Source organism: Erigeron canadensis, chromosome 6 (assembly GCF_010389155.1).
Source record: "Erigeron canadensis isolate Cc75 chromosome 6, C_canadensis_v1, whole genome shotgun sequence".
NCBI lineage: Eukaryota > Viridiplantae > Streptophyta > Magnoliopsida > Asterales > Asteraceae > Erigeron > Erigeron canadensis.
Window position 1 is genome coordinate 4047970 of NC_057766.1, and position 16201 is coordinate 4064170.

At 33.0% G+C, this 16201-nt stretch overlaps 1 long non-coding RNA gene across 1 annotated transcript; it reads left to right on the forward strand.

The window, feature by feature from the left end:
- The first annotated feature begins 14696 nt into the window (after positions 1 to 14696).
- Positions 14697 to 15844, forward strand: LOC122605634. The gene is made up of 2 exons (XR_006324663.1): positions 14697 to 15257; positions 15524 to 15844. It is a non-coding gene; the product is annotated as an uncharacterized LOC122605634 (long non-coding RNA).
- Positions 15845 to 16201: the final 357 nt, after the last annotated feature.

A 16201-nucleotide genomic window follows, 5' to 3' on the forward strand; every position in this document is an offset into this window, starting at 1 on the left:
TGACTACTGAAAGACAAGAAAACTTATATTTGGTTGCTTTTTAATTTATAATAGCCGTTTAATTATCGCATTACTCTAATACTGTTATGCTTAACATATATAAAGACTAAAAAGATAACGATCAAAGTTCAACGTTGAATTTATAGTAGAATCAATTGCCTATTTCTTCAGGTCGTCCCCATATTAATAGTACGTCCGTAATTATATATATAGAATGAAAGTTGATTATATGATACGCATATGATTAATTAAAACCGCTTTCACAAACGGTTTTAAATGGAAAATGGCTTATGGCGTGTTTAGTTGGAGAAAATGTTCTTAGGTTTTTCATTTCTAGTTTTCTGAAAAATGAAAAGGTTTTTCATATCTAAAAAACCCTTTAAACTTTTGAAAACACGTTCAAAATAAAAGATGGAGTTTTCATTTTTCCATTTTAGAAAACTATAAAACATGTTCAAATTCACTTGTTTTCTAATTTTAGGTTTAGAAAATAGAAAAGTGAAAACAAAAACTGAAAAAAACAGTTTTCTAATTTTAGTGCAAAAGTTGGAAAAGAGAATTTTCATTTTCTAGGAAAACTTTTCTAAAAAATTACAATTTGAACGCGTACCCTGTTTTCCATGTTTTCTTGGAAACTGAAAATGGAAAACAAGGAAGTTTTGTTGAACTAAACGCACCCTTAATTTCCCTGTAAAAATGAAAGAAACACGAGTAAAAGAACCGGTTTCTATGGGATAATAGAAATCGGAGAGCTTATCCGATTTGTATGCAGTTTGAGGGCATTTGTGATTGCGTCGTTATTGTGTTTACATAGCGTGAATATTGAATAAATGTGTTTGGTAAAATAAGTAATTACGAGCATAGTACTCGCGCAATGCGGCGGCGAGCCGGCGATGACAGTGGTGGCGGCATCTATTGGTGTAGGTGAAAGTATTTGATTTAAAGGGGTTAGTAAATATATTTTATAATATAATGAACTAATGGTGTAATTTAATATTAAGAGTTCATGATGATTTAATTATAATATCTTTTATAATATTGAATAAATTTGTTTGTAAAATATTTGTAGATTTAAAATTACTCATTTTATAAATGGAATCTCAAACACAAAAGATTTTTGCATGCATATTGGAATTTAAATATTTGCTATCACGAATTTAACCCTTACATGATTTTTTGATTATCGATGTATCTCTTTATATAACTGAGAGAGAATATATTTTTTCTTAGGTGACATTTCTCTTCTTGTGCCAATTAGGCTTTTTTCTTAAGTGTCATTTTCTAATAATTTTAATATTTTTTTAGAAATATTGACATTTAGATTTATATTTTTTTATGCTCATGTGACACTTCATTTTCCACGTCATTATTTGACTACGTAGACATTTGTTTTTTTTATTACTGATATTGCCTATTTTATACATAGTTATTTTATGCGATATCGTTTCTTTTATCTATTTTATGTTTGTGTTATTGTTACATTTATACACTTTTATACATAATATGTGTATTTATGGATTATAGGTCTCTGAAATGAAATATAACGAAAGTGAGCTAATTAGAGTATTTTTATGAAGCAAATGATGACTCGAGCTAACGAGAGGATGTTTGCATTATGAGGAGCTGCATATTTGGATCAAGAATTAATACATGGGCTACAAATTAGCAGCTAAAGTGAGTCGTGGGCATCAAGCCCAAAAGTGATGAGACAAATAATTATTAAGCCTACAATTACTAAGAGTATGTCATCATGATTGTTAGTGGGCTTGGGCCGAAAAGAAAGAAAACACAAAAAGGCCGTTTGGCCTTTTGTTTTGTGAGTCGGCGAAAGAAGCAGAGGAGTTTACGTGACCCCAAATCAAAACCTATATATATATATATATATATTTTGAGAGGTGCTTAAGGAGAATTGGGACGTGGGGTTTTTAGTCAAGAAGTCGGTCGACAAGAGTTTGAGGGGGTGGCAGGCGAAAAAGACAAAGGAGCTGATTGGAGAATTAATTCGCAAGGATTTGGAGGTCGGTTGTACGTGAGTTTTTTTATACTCGTATATACGAGAGTTTAGGGGGAATTGGTCGGTTCGTGAGGGAGAGTTCGGTGGGGGTTTAGGAGCTGCCAACCTCAATAAATATTGAGGTGCTTGGTTCGTTCGACTTCATCAACGCAACAGTTAGCTACCTCTCTCGTTCGACTTTTGAACTCTTTCTCTTTTATTAGTATTAGTTATTTTATTTTTAAGACTATAATACTATACACTTATTATTATGGATTATATTTATGTGATAATTGTTACTTTTATTTGTCTTGTCATGCGTAGATAGATTTTTAATCATCTACTTAGATGAAGTGACACAATTGAATGATGGTTGTACTATTTTTATAATTCAAGTTGATTTGATTTAATGTTGTGTCGTAATATTAGCTTATTAACTCTTTGTTATTTAACTCTTAATTGCGGATAGTTTTTGCATGATCTTAGTGGTAACTAGGTTGTGTAAAAGTTATTTTAATTGCTTGGTTAGAAGCGATTGTTTCTATGACGGGTACGGTAGAAAGTAATTAATAGTTAATAAGGGTTAACGGGTTAATGGTTGGGTACAATCAATAGACACAATTGTTATCTAAATAACCAAAACAATTAGTTGACTAGGAAAGTTATGAAAGGCGTCTTGGGGTACCGGTCTTAATAATGGAACTAGTTAATTAAAAGGATTGAATAAAGTAACGAACTTGACGGGTACGGGGTAAGTCTTTGTTTAGTTCTCGGTTATTAATCAACATATTTGAATTAGTTCTTTATTTAAGTGCAACCTAAATAAGTTGTGTCATGGAGTCGAAGTAGATGATCTTTTAATTAATTTTTGATATTAAAATTTCTCTTTTCAATTAATTCTACGGAATTACTAACTTTTTCAAATTAACTAACCGCTTTCAAAACCAAGGTGACGGGAGTCCTTAAAATCCAAAATCTTTTTAAACTGCATTAAACTCGCTTGCTCTAAATCAGTCCCTGTGTTTGATCCTGGACTTACCTTTAAACTATATTGCATACGAACGGGTCCACTGCCCGAGAGTGTGTAGTAGTCAGTTCTAGGGTATTTCTTGTTTATAAATTTAAGACTAGATTTTACACATCATTACTCTTAAATAACAAATAAAAAAAGCCAAATATAAAATTAGAACTCATGACCTCTAACTTTTAATAATATGTACAAACCACTTGATCTAACTTAATATTTGTTTATATTTTACAAACTACAGTAGATATTCATTGAATATTAAAATTAATTAAAAGACATCGATAATATATTGTCGATTTTTATAACTTATCTCTTTTTTTTTCTTTGTATTTAATTATCTTTATACGTGGAATATAATATACTTTAATATAATATAAAACTAGATTATATTGATAATTACATCTAATATTTACTAACCGATTATATTATATATCAATGTTAAATTAGATATTTACTTTATCAGTTTCACACATATATCTTTGATATGTAAATCTATTGTAACATCTCGAACTTTTTAGTTAACGGTTGACTTGAGTTGTTAAGTCAACACAACGTGTTCGTTAAGTCTCTAAGAGATATAATGTTTATGTGTGATTAATGTGCATTATGTGTAAGGTTTTAAAGCCTTAATGATTCATCTGTTAATGTGTTAGGATGATTAAATGTGATTAAAGTGTTAGTAAGTATTCCCGTTAAGTCGTTTAAGCCTTAGATGTGAAGATGTAAAGTTGAGGGGCTTAAGTGTAAGCTTTAGAAAGTTGGTCCAGCCGATTAGGGTTCCTTTTGCCCTAATCATAATCAAAAACATCAGTTGTTGGCCTCTCCAAACCGTTCCCCCTCCTCTCCATTCGATTCCTATGCAAAATCCTTCAAAACGTGTGATATCGAGTGTGTTTGATCAAGTTTTTTGCACTTTTCTTGCAATTTACAGGTAGTAAAGGTATAATGACATTGATTTTATGTCCCTTCAATCATATTATTCGTTTAATTACTGGTCTAGGTCAATAGAGGATCAATTGATGTTGAAAACTTGTTTTTGATTGATTCGGTGACCTAAAACGGTTGTTATTGTATTGCAAATCAAGTTAATGTTAATGGATGTTTTCATAGCATCATTAGAATGTTAAAATGATAAATTTTAAAGGTTAAAGGTCGTTCATAAAGTTTGGGGCCGTTTGGGTGGCGTTTGGTTATGATTCGGGTTGGCTTGGTGTGAAAAGTTGATCTGCGATCTGATCTCGTCGAGGGGGAAAAAGGCCCTTGTCGAGATCAAATGTCAGTAAGGTTGGAGGGCTGGATGATCTCGCCGAGATCAAAATTACCCTTGTCGAGATCACTGTACAGTCTCAAAAAGTATCAATTTTGAAATGCGTATATCTCTCAAACCCGTAACTCTGTTTTTTACAAATAAGCTATCCAGAGAATCATGAGAGAGTCTACTTTATAATGGTAATACTTTTAAAAGATGATGATGATGTAAAGTTTCCAGAAAGGTTAATTTAGTGAGTGAATGTCGAGTTCTGTCGAGTTATGTAAGCCTTAAGTATTAAACGATTCTCCGATGCATCAAGCATTGTCATGAGTCATGTTTATAGGTATTTAGACTTGAGTCATGAGCATAAGTGAGTGGGTACTTATTAGCTCTTTATGTCGTTTAATGATTATAGGTAGTTGGGAATACTTGCAAAGCTCGGTAACTTACGTTATCATTTTGTACGCTTCTACGAGGTAAGCTAACATCTTTTATCACCTGGTGGTACAACAAAATACATTTTCATAAGTAAAACCTTCCAAAAGTTTATGTATGATTGAAAGTAAAGTAAAAGGGATTATGGGAGGTTGATATGGGATATGACGCTTACCTTTCTATGATGAATGACATGTATATGCAGCTTGCAAAGGCATGAGGTAAGTTCTCATATAATGAAATGATGATATGCTTATGAAATGTGAATATGATATGATGTCATGTTTATGTTATGTGATCATGATACGGTGTTATGCTTAAGCTAAATGATCATGATGTAATGATATGCTTATGTAAAGTGAATATGTAATGATGACATGATTATGATAGGTGCTAAATAATCATTAAACACTCTCATCGACCTTCAATCACCCTCCGCCGCCGCCCTCTTTCTCCACTGCCTTCCTCAATCTTCACCACCGCCTCCCTTTTATATTTTCATCACCTTATAGCCGTTGCAACGTATGGGTACTATGCTCGTATTTATAAAGTAATTTTTGATTGTGATTAAGATTCGTTGTAGCAAAAAGTATAACATAACATGCATCATGTACAAGTTAATAATTGCTGCTCTTAAAAGGAATATTATGGTGTGTTGAGGTGTAGTATAAGATGATGAGGGTAATTAAATTGATAGTGGGAATTTTTGTTAGGGGAAAGCTGGATGGTGATGATGGATTAGGATTCTCTAAAGTTGAAACAACTTTATAGGTGAAGTTAGAAAGATCTCAACCCTTGAGTTAAAATCAAAGGTCAAGATTCAAATTTGATATTTGAATCTTGACCATTCATTTTAATCCAAGGGCTAAAAATTATCCAACTTCACCTTTAAAGTTATATCAACTTTAGAGGATCTCTATCTGGTGATGATTTGATTTGGTTATGAATAAATATATAAGTCAACTAGATATATGGCATATGGGTTAGCGCTACTAATTGACTGTCGCCCGACTATCGATTCTATAGCTAGTTGTCCGTTGCTGACGTAACTTTGTACCGACGTCTCACCACACTAGAATAATAATGTAAAATTTCAATTTTTCCATTACTCAAAATCGATGTCTGTAACTTTGTACCGAAATCTCACCACACTAGAATGTGCATTTTTAATTGCACAATGTACAACTCTTATACCATATATTCAAAATTGGGGCCACTCACAACAATTACTATAACTTATATTTAGCCCCGGCAATCCATACCAAAACCTATTAAATTGGGTCTAGTTGGGTAATTTATTTTGTTTATTGGGTATTATTGGGCTTTAACAAAAGTATACAAGCGGTCTTGTTTTTAACCCCTAAAACTCACTAAGGCCGGTCCTTATAGACCATCGTCCCTGCGTCTTGGCCGCATCCGACGCACCAGAAGCACCAGATGCTATAAGCACCATCCGCGTCTTGGTTGCATCTTGGTGCTTACTTCTGTTTTTGGACGCACGAAATCGGTACATGTGTGTAGCCCGAATGAATGCAAAGCTTGTTTAAATTTAAAAAAAAAAAGATTTTTTTTTCAAACTAGCAACGGCTAGTCTTAGCTGCCCCGCTCCTCTTGATTGTTTAATTTTTTTTCTTATTTAAACAACACCATTTCACCACCATTTCTTCACATTTTACTTACATCTTCCAATTTCTTACTCAAAAACACATCTTTCTCTCAACATTTCATCAATTAAAATGCCTAGGAGAAACAAAAAACTTGCAAACCAAAACCAAAACACAAACCAATACCAAAACCCAAACCAATACCAACAGACCATCGATGATTTTGACTCACTTCTAAGTTTGGGAACCCAATCCACCAGTGGGATCTCCCCCCTCCATGTCGTTGTCTAATATGGCGGGGACCTCTAGCAGCTTTGGTGCGATGAACCAATCATTTACAAGCTTGTTAGGTACGCCATCGATTAACGAATAGTTTCAGCAGTTCTTGTTGCTACAACAGAATAACCAATTTCAAGCTGTGGGTGGCTCTTACCAGAGGCCTGTAGGTGAGACTTCTTCACAACCGGTACGAACTAGTGTCACATCTGCAGAGGAAGAAGAAGTTCAAGAAGTTCCTGTACCACCCAGGCGAGTGACAAAAATAGGGGTGGCTGCAACTGAGAAGGCGAAGTGGTCCATAGACGAATGTGTTTTGTTGTCCAGGGCGTGGACACATGCTTCACAAGACTCCACTGTTGGTATGAGCCAAGATAAGACAATGTTTTGGCGTAAAGTGATCGAATGGTACAACCAAAACCCCCAGCCGGAGAACGAAACAAAAGTCAGTTACAAGGAAAATGGAACAAGATCAAGAGTACTACTAAGAAGTTTTGAGCAATTTTGAAGAGGCTGCAAGAGCATGGCCGACAGAGCGGTGCAGATGAGAGACAAGTGTACAACGAAGCTCACCGTACTTGGAGGTTCATGGACTGCCCAAGTATCAATTTGAGGCGTGTTACGAGGTGCTGAAAGACTGTCCCTCCTTTTGGCAAGAACATAGTGTTGCCAGACGGGGCGTGGGTGATTATGTTGATTTCGGGCAGTCGAGTGTGGACCCTGGTGTGGCGACAGACCGGTTGTTTGGAGACGACCCAATTCGTAGAACTGTGGGTCGTAATGTTAGCCGGAAATTGTCAAGTGGTTCGGATGCCACTTCTAGCCGTGGTGGTTCGAGTGGGTCAGAACAGGCCTTGAACACGCTTGATCGAATGCTCTTGTTGCAAAAAGAGCAGATGAGGAAAATTGATGAGGATAGAAAGAAAATAAAAGATGAGCGGAAGCTGAGAGCAGATGGTCGCTTCCGCAAGCAGGTCAGGGCGGTTTTCGCACTTCTGCAGCAGCCAATCCCCACCGGTATAGATGAAGACGAGTTGGAGCAGATAAGGGCTACGCATAAAAACCTCATCGATAAGCAAGGGTCGTATTTTAAGGGCATCTAGGTTTAGTTTGTATTTTTAGTTTAATGTGTTTTAATTCTTAGGTTTAACTTGTAGGTTTATGTGTTTAATGTTTTTTTTAAGAATTTTTAATGTGTTTTATGTTTTATTTTTTAAGTGTTGTAATGTTTTTTTAATAAAAAAATGTGCTTTAATTTTATTAAAATGTTTGTTTAATTTTGTGAAAAATAAAAATGAAATAATATAATAATCGATGAATAGTGTTAGAAGTGGGGGATATAAGGAGGGGTGTGTTTTGGTGTGTTTAAAAGAGATGAATAGTGTTAAAAGTGGGTAGAAGTAGTTCCTTAGGGTCGAGGGAGTGGAGGGTTCAACCCTCCCATCTCCCTTCAAACAACCAATCAAATTATTCCATCTCATTTCAACCCTCCAACCTTTTTTTAGTGGCAACCGAAACTCCCAACCTTTTCTTCACATTTTAATAATTTATCCTTAACATTTATAAACTTTACATAATTAAACCTTTTAAATATTACTTACCAAATATATAACGAAAACACATACATTTCATTTAACTATTAAAAATTTTAAGATACAAAACATAAAATAAAATAAAAACACATACATTTTATTACGAACAGTTGCTCGATATAAGTAATAATCTTTAAAAACAACATTTGACTCATTCGAAATCTTTCACGAAACCAAACTGGGCCAAAGTTTGGGTTTTCAACAAAGTAATCACACATAAGCGTTTCGTGAGCTCGTTCCCGAAACCGCTCGATGTAGGCGCGGGTTTCGGTTGAGCTTGCCGTGTCGTCTTCAACCGCGTCAAGAACACTTTGCAAAAAAGGTAGGCTACTACTCGTGGATAAATTTGGAAACGACAAAGGAATTGAAAATTCCAAAGCCGAAGAAATTTCTTCGGACGACGATGATGATGAAGATGAAGAAGATAATGGATCCATATGATGAAAATATGTTAATATTTGTGTTTGAAATGAGAAACATAGAGTAAAAATGGTGTTTGGTTGTATTTTTGGTATAATAGGTTTGGCCCTATATATACAAATTTAAAAAAAAAAAAGTTTCCCAGACTTGTCACTTTTAGTCCTTGGAGCATCTATTTTTACACCAGAGGTCCTCCAACGGTCACATGACCGTTTGAAATACTTACACCTTTGGTGCCTGTCGTCCCCAACCCGCTGCGAGAATGGAACTTGCTCAACCAAGCTCGCGCCCATCTCGCGTCCTTTGCAACCGAAGCTCGCTCAACTCTCGTCATCTCGCGGCCATCTCGCCGTCATCTCGCGGCTGGCTCCTTCCACCCTTTATAAGGAGAGACCTAATGTATTTATGCGGGTCTTCGAAGTTATGAGTGATCACTCATATTCTTGACTTCCTGTGATACAAACTGCTCCTACAAGGCCAGTTCACCTCCCTCAATTTAGATGAATGAACCTAAACTTTAATGGATGTTCTATCAAATTTTTTTTTAACATTGGATGTTCTATCAATTAATTAAGGTGAACTATAATATAACTTCATAATTAATTCTTTTTTTCCAAATAATTATTCTCTTCCAATTAATTTTTCTTTTCAATTTCGATCAAATTCACTAAAAGAATATTATTATTATTATTATTATTATTATTATTATTTAAAAACATCAGTTTATTTAGTATTAATATTATTTATTTTTATTATTATTTTGAACAAATGTTTATTATTATTCTTATTGTTATTAACTTTTGTCATGTTTGTTATTTTTAATTTTGAAATATTTTTTAATTTTCAAGCTTTGTCAATTTATATGATGAAGAAGAAGAAAAAATAATTGCGACTCGACCCGGTCCAATTCGCGCCCAACCCGCTTTTACCCGTACCCGCTTTCTTGAAAAGACCTGCTTAGACCCGCGTCTGTTTTGACCCGTTACCCAAATCTGCCCGACCCGCCCATTTTGCCGGGCATACTTGTATTAAATTCGGAGTTTCCTAACTAGTGTGCTATATATAAGCATCTGATTAAAAAACCCTTTAATTATTTATGATTTTTTTTTCTTTCAAATTTGCCCTTCCTTTCTAGTCTTCTTAAATTACTTCAAATAACTATTATCTTCAAATTAATTAATTACTCCAAATTTATTCCATTTTTTTTACTTTAACATCAGCAATTAATTATATCTAAAACTCTTTCCATATCTTTTTGTTTGTGTTTAAACAATCCAAGTACGAACATTGTTATCTACAAAGCAAAACTACATCAACATTATGCATACAGTTTCTATGTCGATGTGTGAACAATGTTTTAATTAATTGTAAACAAGCACTAACATATTTTGTATCATTATCAGAGATACAAAATGAACAATCATCAAAACTATGGATACTATTTTAGTTTCCTCTATTTAATATCATGGATCATAATTATAGTAAAAAAGCACTACGAGCACTACATGAAAAAATACTACATTTTTTTTTATAAAAACTAAATCAATAAAATAAGGAGTTTATAGTTACTTTTAGAACTCAAAAGAAAAACCTCTGCCAAATATTGTTGTGACAAACAATAATATGTACTCTTAATTACTATTGTGATTAGGGGTGTTCATTATTTGGTTTTACCCGAAAAACCGCCTAATCCAATTGGATTTGAGTTGATTGAGCTTGGGTTGTTTGGATTTTGTTAGTTAATTGGTTATAACCGAATAAATTATCGGGTATTGAATTGGTTCTGGGTACAAAAAATAAAATTTGTGGCCCAAACCGAAATCGGATAAGTTAAATTTTATGAAATTGGTTATATCGGGTAGTCAATTACACTCTTAATTTGACTACTGTTTATACAAAATGCAAGTATTCTAGAATAATTGTAGTATGATATCATGAAGACAACCCCATCACTATATTTATGTAGTTAATTTACTTATGATGTGTTACAAATTTAGTTCTAATTTACTATCCATGATAAGTAGTTATATATGGTTAGTTTAATTTTTGAATCACTTTACCTTTTCGGATTTATAGGGCCCAAATCTATTTAAACCGAATGTTCTTTGAGTGGTTTGGATCGGGTGTTTATATTTTTGGATTGGGTATTGGTTGGTTAAAATTTTATTTAAGATGCGATGAAACCAAACCGACTAATCTTATTAAACCGAAACCCCACCCGTAATTGTGATGATAAAATTGGGTGGTTGTATAGTGTATACATGGTGTATAAAAGAAGAAGAAAATTAAAAGGATATTTATTAAGCTAAATATTTATGGAGGGAATGTTAAATTTTAGAGGGATATATAAAACTTACAAAATAATAAAATAGAGATCCTAAGCTACGGTAAAAAAAAAAAAATTGAAATGAATTTGAAGTAATTAATTATATCGGAGATAATAGTTATTTGCAGTAATTAAAGAAGATTATAAAGGAAAGACAAATTTGAAAAAAAAAATCATAAATAATTAAAAAGTTCTTTTTATCAGATGCTTATATATAGCACACTAGTTAAAAAACTCCATATTTAAAATTAGCTATCGTAATTGTTGTGAGTGGCCCCAATTTTGAATATATGGTATAAGAGTTGTATATTGTGCAATTAAAAATGCACATTTCCTCACAAACCGACATCGATTTATATATATATATATATATATATATATAGGGGTGAGTTATTTTGAGAACCACTAAAAAAAAAGAACGCGAGAACCAATCTCAACCCTCCATTAATCAAGATCAGGAAGGGCATGTTTGTCATTATTAAAAAAGTTGTCCAACACTCTCTTTCTCTCTCCTCTTATTAAATCAAAAAATATCTAAATCATTAAAAAACTTTTATCTCACAAACCGTACATCGTTAGACGGAAAAAAAGCATGGGTAGTCTTGAAATTTCGTCCTCTTTCATTAGAGATGCGATTCGATATACTTTTGACGACTTTTTAAATTTTGTTTTTTTTTCATCACGTTCATCCTACACATGTGTGATAAGTCATAATTGGATATATATATTAAATGATCTAAAAATGACTAAATAGATTAATTTTTATATGAATAGACCTTATTTGATTTGTAATCTCAGGTTTGTGATAAAATGGACAAAAAGTGACTTAAATGGTGCTATAAGAATATTGCTGTTGATCACCAAGACTTAAGCGAATATTTATTTAATTATATATTTGTGTTGTTATAGTTGTGCAAATGAAAAGCAGGAAAGAATGAAAATTCATATTACAATTTTGAGACTTTTGTGTTGATACACTTATTTGGGCCGTGCACTCACCAGCCCACCACTCTCGTTCTCTTATGCTAGGCGAACAAGCAAGACACAAAGCCCATCTCAATTGTGTTTGTTATGTCGGTTAACAATCCTTACGTGGTATCAATGACTATATATTTGTTTATCAAGTTTCGAAAAGGGGGGCTCGTCATTAATTTCGACGTAACACATTAGAGATTCGATAGAGATTATATTCAGAGGAGCCTATCAAGTTTCGACAGCATATTCAATTCGGCAGACTCTCATTGATTTCGAGGAGGGCTGCGAACGAATTAATTTTCGGACGAACAGAAGGGACGATCGAAGATGAAGTCGACGGAACGAATTTTCTTATCAAATATAATGTTCGGCTAAGATTTTTGCAATCTCTCCCGATGAACAATTGTTAGTTAATTTTATTTAATGAACTTTACTTTTAGTAACGTAAACATTGTTCTTTTTATATTATAATTCATATGACTGATTGAGTATTTTATTCACTATTATTTGATTTGGATTTTCGTAAGACAACTTATTGCGAGTTAATGATTTGTGCCGAGTCCACCTAGTTTAGGAATTAAGACAGGTCATATAATTAACATAGGTTATGCCCAAAAACTATTTTTGTCAAGTAATAAAATTATGTCTATGTAATTTAGAATAAATACTCGGTAAAGTTTATTAAGTAAATTAACGAGACTTTTGGGATTCGGGAGGGATGCACTTTTTATTATTGTTTACAAGTTCTCTTTATAATATTGTCTTGTTTTATTAGTGAAGTCTAGTTAATTAATTTTATCATTGCTTTAGTTAATTAAAATTACTTTTAGTATTGTCTTTAAAAATCCATTAAAATTGTTAAAACTTGACTATAACCACAGACGCTCCTCGTGGGAACGATACCCACTTACCCTATCTTGTATAAGGTATTTAGGTTTATTTTTGATTGATACTTCGACGTCGATCAATGTGTAAGTACAACCTACACATGTGTAGGAAAGACCTAGAAGTAGTGAGTTATATAACTTGCCCATGCGTAAGTACAACTTACCCATGGGTAAGTACAACCTACACATGGGTAGGTTACTTATAAAGTTCAAAAAAGATGAGGACGCATTGTAAAACACTAAATGCTAAACCCTAAAGCTTAATTTCTAATCCGAGGGGGAAGCTACTTTCTAAACACCCTGGAAAATCTAGACCTTAAATGTTAAACCCTAAAAACCTAAAACGGATGAGGGTTTCCACTCTAGGGTTTAGGGTTTGAAGGTCGAGGGTTTAGGGTTTGAAGCCCGAGGGTTACGGCTAACCCTCGACCTTCAAACCCTAAACCCTAGAGCGAGATGTATTAGGGGTAAGTACAACTTGCCCATGGGTAAGTACAACTTACACATGTGTAAGATGAACGTGATGGAAAAAAAATGAAATTTAAAAAGTCGTCAAAAGTATATCGAAACGCATCTCTAATGAAAGGGGATGAAATTCTAAGACTACCCATGCTTTTCTTTTCGTCTAACAATTTACGGTTTGTGATATAAAAGTTTTTTAGTGAATTAGATAGAATTATATTAAAGTAAGAGAGAGAAAAAAAAAGAACTGACGAAAATACCCCTCTAGTGTTGAGAGGAGTTTTTTTATGTTTAATCTTGTCCATCCATTTTCTTTGATCCAAGTGTGTAGAGGAGTTCTTTGAGTTTTTTTTTTAGGAGTTCTCAAATATTCCCTCCTTTCTATATATAAATATATATATATATATATATATATATATATATAATACTCGTATAATATATGATATCCATCCCTATGGTAAAATAATATGCTTCATGACTAAGCTTTAAGTGATATATTCAATATTTAACTCCGAAAATTTGTTAGTTGGAGTAGGAATTAGGATAGTTTTTAATTACCATTTCAAATCGTTTTTTAACTTTAATGTTTTTGCTTCTTTTTGATAATTGTCATGTTTCTTGAGACTAGTTACCAAAGGATTGTTTGTTTTTGAAGTTTGATTTGCTTAAGCAAAGTTGAAGTGTGGATAATTTGATATCTTCAATTTTATATATATTTATTTTACACGATACCAATAACGATCATTTTATGGACTCTATTTTATATCTTTAAATTGTAATATAACTCTATTATAGGTCAATGTTATAAATCATGACGAAGACCTATTAAAATAAGTTGATTTGATCGTGAAACAATAAAATTAAATTAAAGATTTATGCAATTTATCAAGACTTTCACGTGACTTGGGAATATATTTTTGTGTCGTGAGATGAAGAAAAAAGGAAGGAGCCGAGAAGTGGGCTTGGCCCAATAGCAAGAAAAGCCCAGAATATCTTATTGGTTCGACAAGAAAAATAAAGGACGAACAAAAAGGGTGAAGTCGGTTCCCAACAACAAAATATATAAGAATAGAATACCTTATATTTTCTTACATTTCTATATTTTCAAAACATTTTTTTTCTTGGAAATGGAAGTCGCTAAAAAAATCAACTCTAATAAATTATCTGTTCTGATCTTGTGTGTAATCATAGTTGCCGGTGTAATCATAGTTGCCGTAATCAAAAGTATCTACGAAAATCATGGTGATAACGAAGCGGTGATCGAGCAGGCAACACGGATAGTGTTTGGAGGTATTCGAAAACTACTCGAAGAACAAAATTCCTTTTATAATGCGACCCGAACAAGCGACGAAGGTCCAAATCCTACTCATCATTAGCATTTAATGCGGTATAAATCGTATCTATGTTTTTTTTTGTACGGTGAACGTTTTTTGTGTTGAACTTTTTTTCTTTTTTTAAACAGTTGATCGAACTTGAACAGCTATAAAATATTGCTTCTTTTTAAGTTGTTTGATTTGTTTTTCTTTTTTAAAGTACCTAGTGTAATAACGACCATGGTCCCATCCAATTTTGTTAAGCAATATTAAAATACTAAAATAGTTGATGTTGATTCCAGGTCTTCTATTATGTAACTTTCCCAATTTTGGACTTTTCATCTCTCATTCCATTTACACATTACAATCTTCCCTCTATTTTTCTCTCAAACATGAGCTTTTGATCGCCGACGACAATCTCTTAATCGACGCCTCCGCCGATGCTTGTTGCTCTTTCCCCGGCGTCGTAACACCGGATTAAGTAACGAAGGTTATATGGGTGAACTTGTTATTAAGTCCACAAGTGAAGGCGTCAAGTGTTTAGATCTGATCCATCAAGAAGATGTTTTTTACCAAGTCATGAATCGAAAGAAATTCAATGAACATGAGCATCTTTGCTTGCATCTCCATCATTTATTCAATATCATTTGACTTTGATTAAATATTGCCAACCAATCTTGACTTTTCCAAAAGAGGTAAAAGTTGACTTTGCCTTTGACCTTCCAGTATGATCTAGAATTTTCGCTAATAACTTTAATTAATTAAAATGCTAGTTAAAAGTTATCAGGTACCGTGATAGTAATATTATATTTTTTTCATGGCGAATGGATAATACTTTCAATTCATTAGCATAAAAATTATTTTCTTGATTTTGCCTTTAATTAATTAGGAGTAATTAATTCAATCCTAACCTTCCTTATTATTTACTTGTTACTTATTCTCCATGTTGAGTAAACTGTAGGAACTCAATGTGGAAAGCTGGATTATTAAGAGACTGGAATGGAGCAGCTATGATTGTAGAAGCTGAAAAATAAAGAAAAGAAGACTTCAAGGGGACAAAATGAAATTAAATTAACATTCCATTCTTATGGTTTGTGTATCTATATATTTGGGGCTCTCTGGCCAACATTCCCCATCTTTTCAGTCGTTATTGTATTTTTCCTTATCTTTATGTATGAAAAGATCCGTTGTAGTCTCTACAACGTTACTATTATCAGTTGTTATTTAATTTTATGTATTAAGGATTAAAACTATTTTCAATATATTCAATCATTCGGTTAAATCTATTGTGTGTTTGATGATTCAGTAGAAAGTCTTGGTTATATTTGATGTTATTTGATTCTATTACAAGTTTTAACAGTTGATTTTGTGACCGAACGGGTCGATCCGACGTGTTTGAAAACTAAGCTGTGTTCTCGAGTTTAATTATAAAGGAAGGGGAAAGAAGAGAAAAGAGATGAATGGAAGAGAAGAGTGGATTTTCTTTCCTTTCAAGTCATCCCAATATTGGGAGGAAAATATTTTAAACAAAATCTATTAAATCTTCCTTCCAATTCTTTCTCTTTCTTTTCTCTTCCACTCTTAGATAAAACTCAAGAACACACATACTTTTAAAATCTTTCCTATTCTTTTCTCTTCC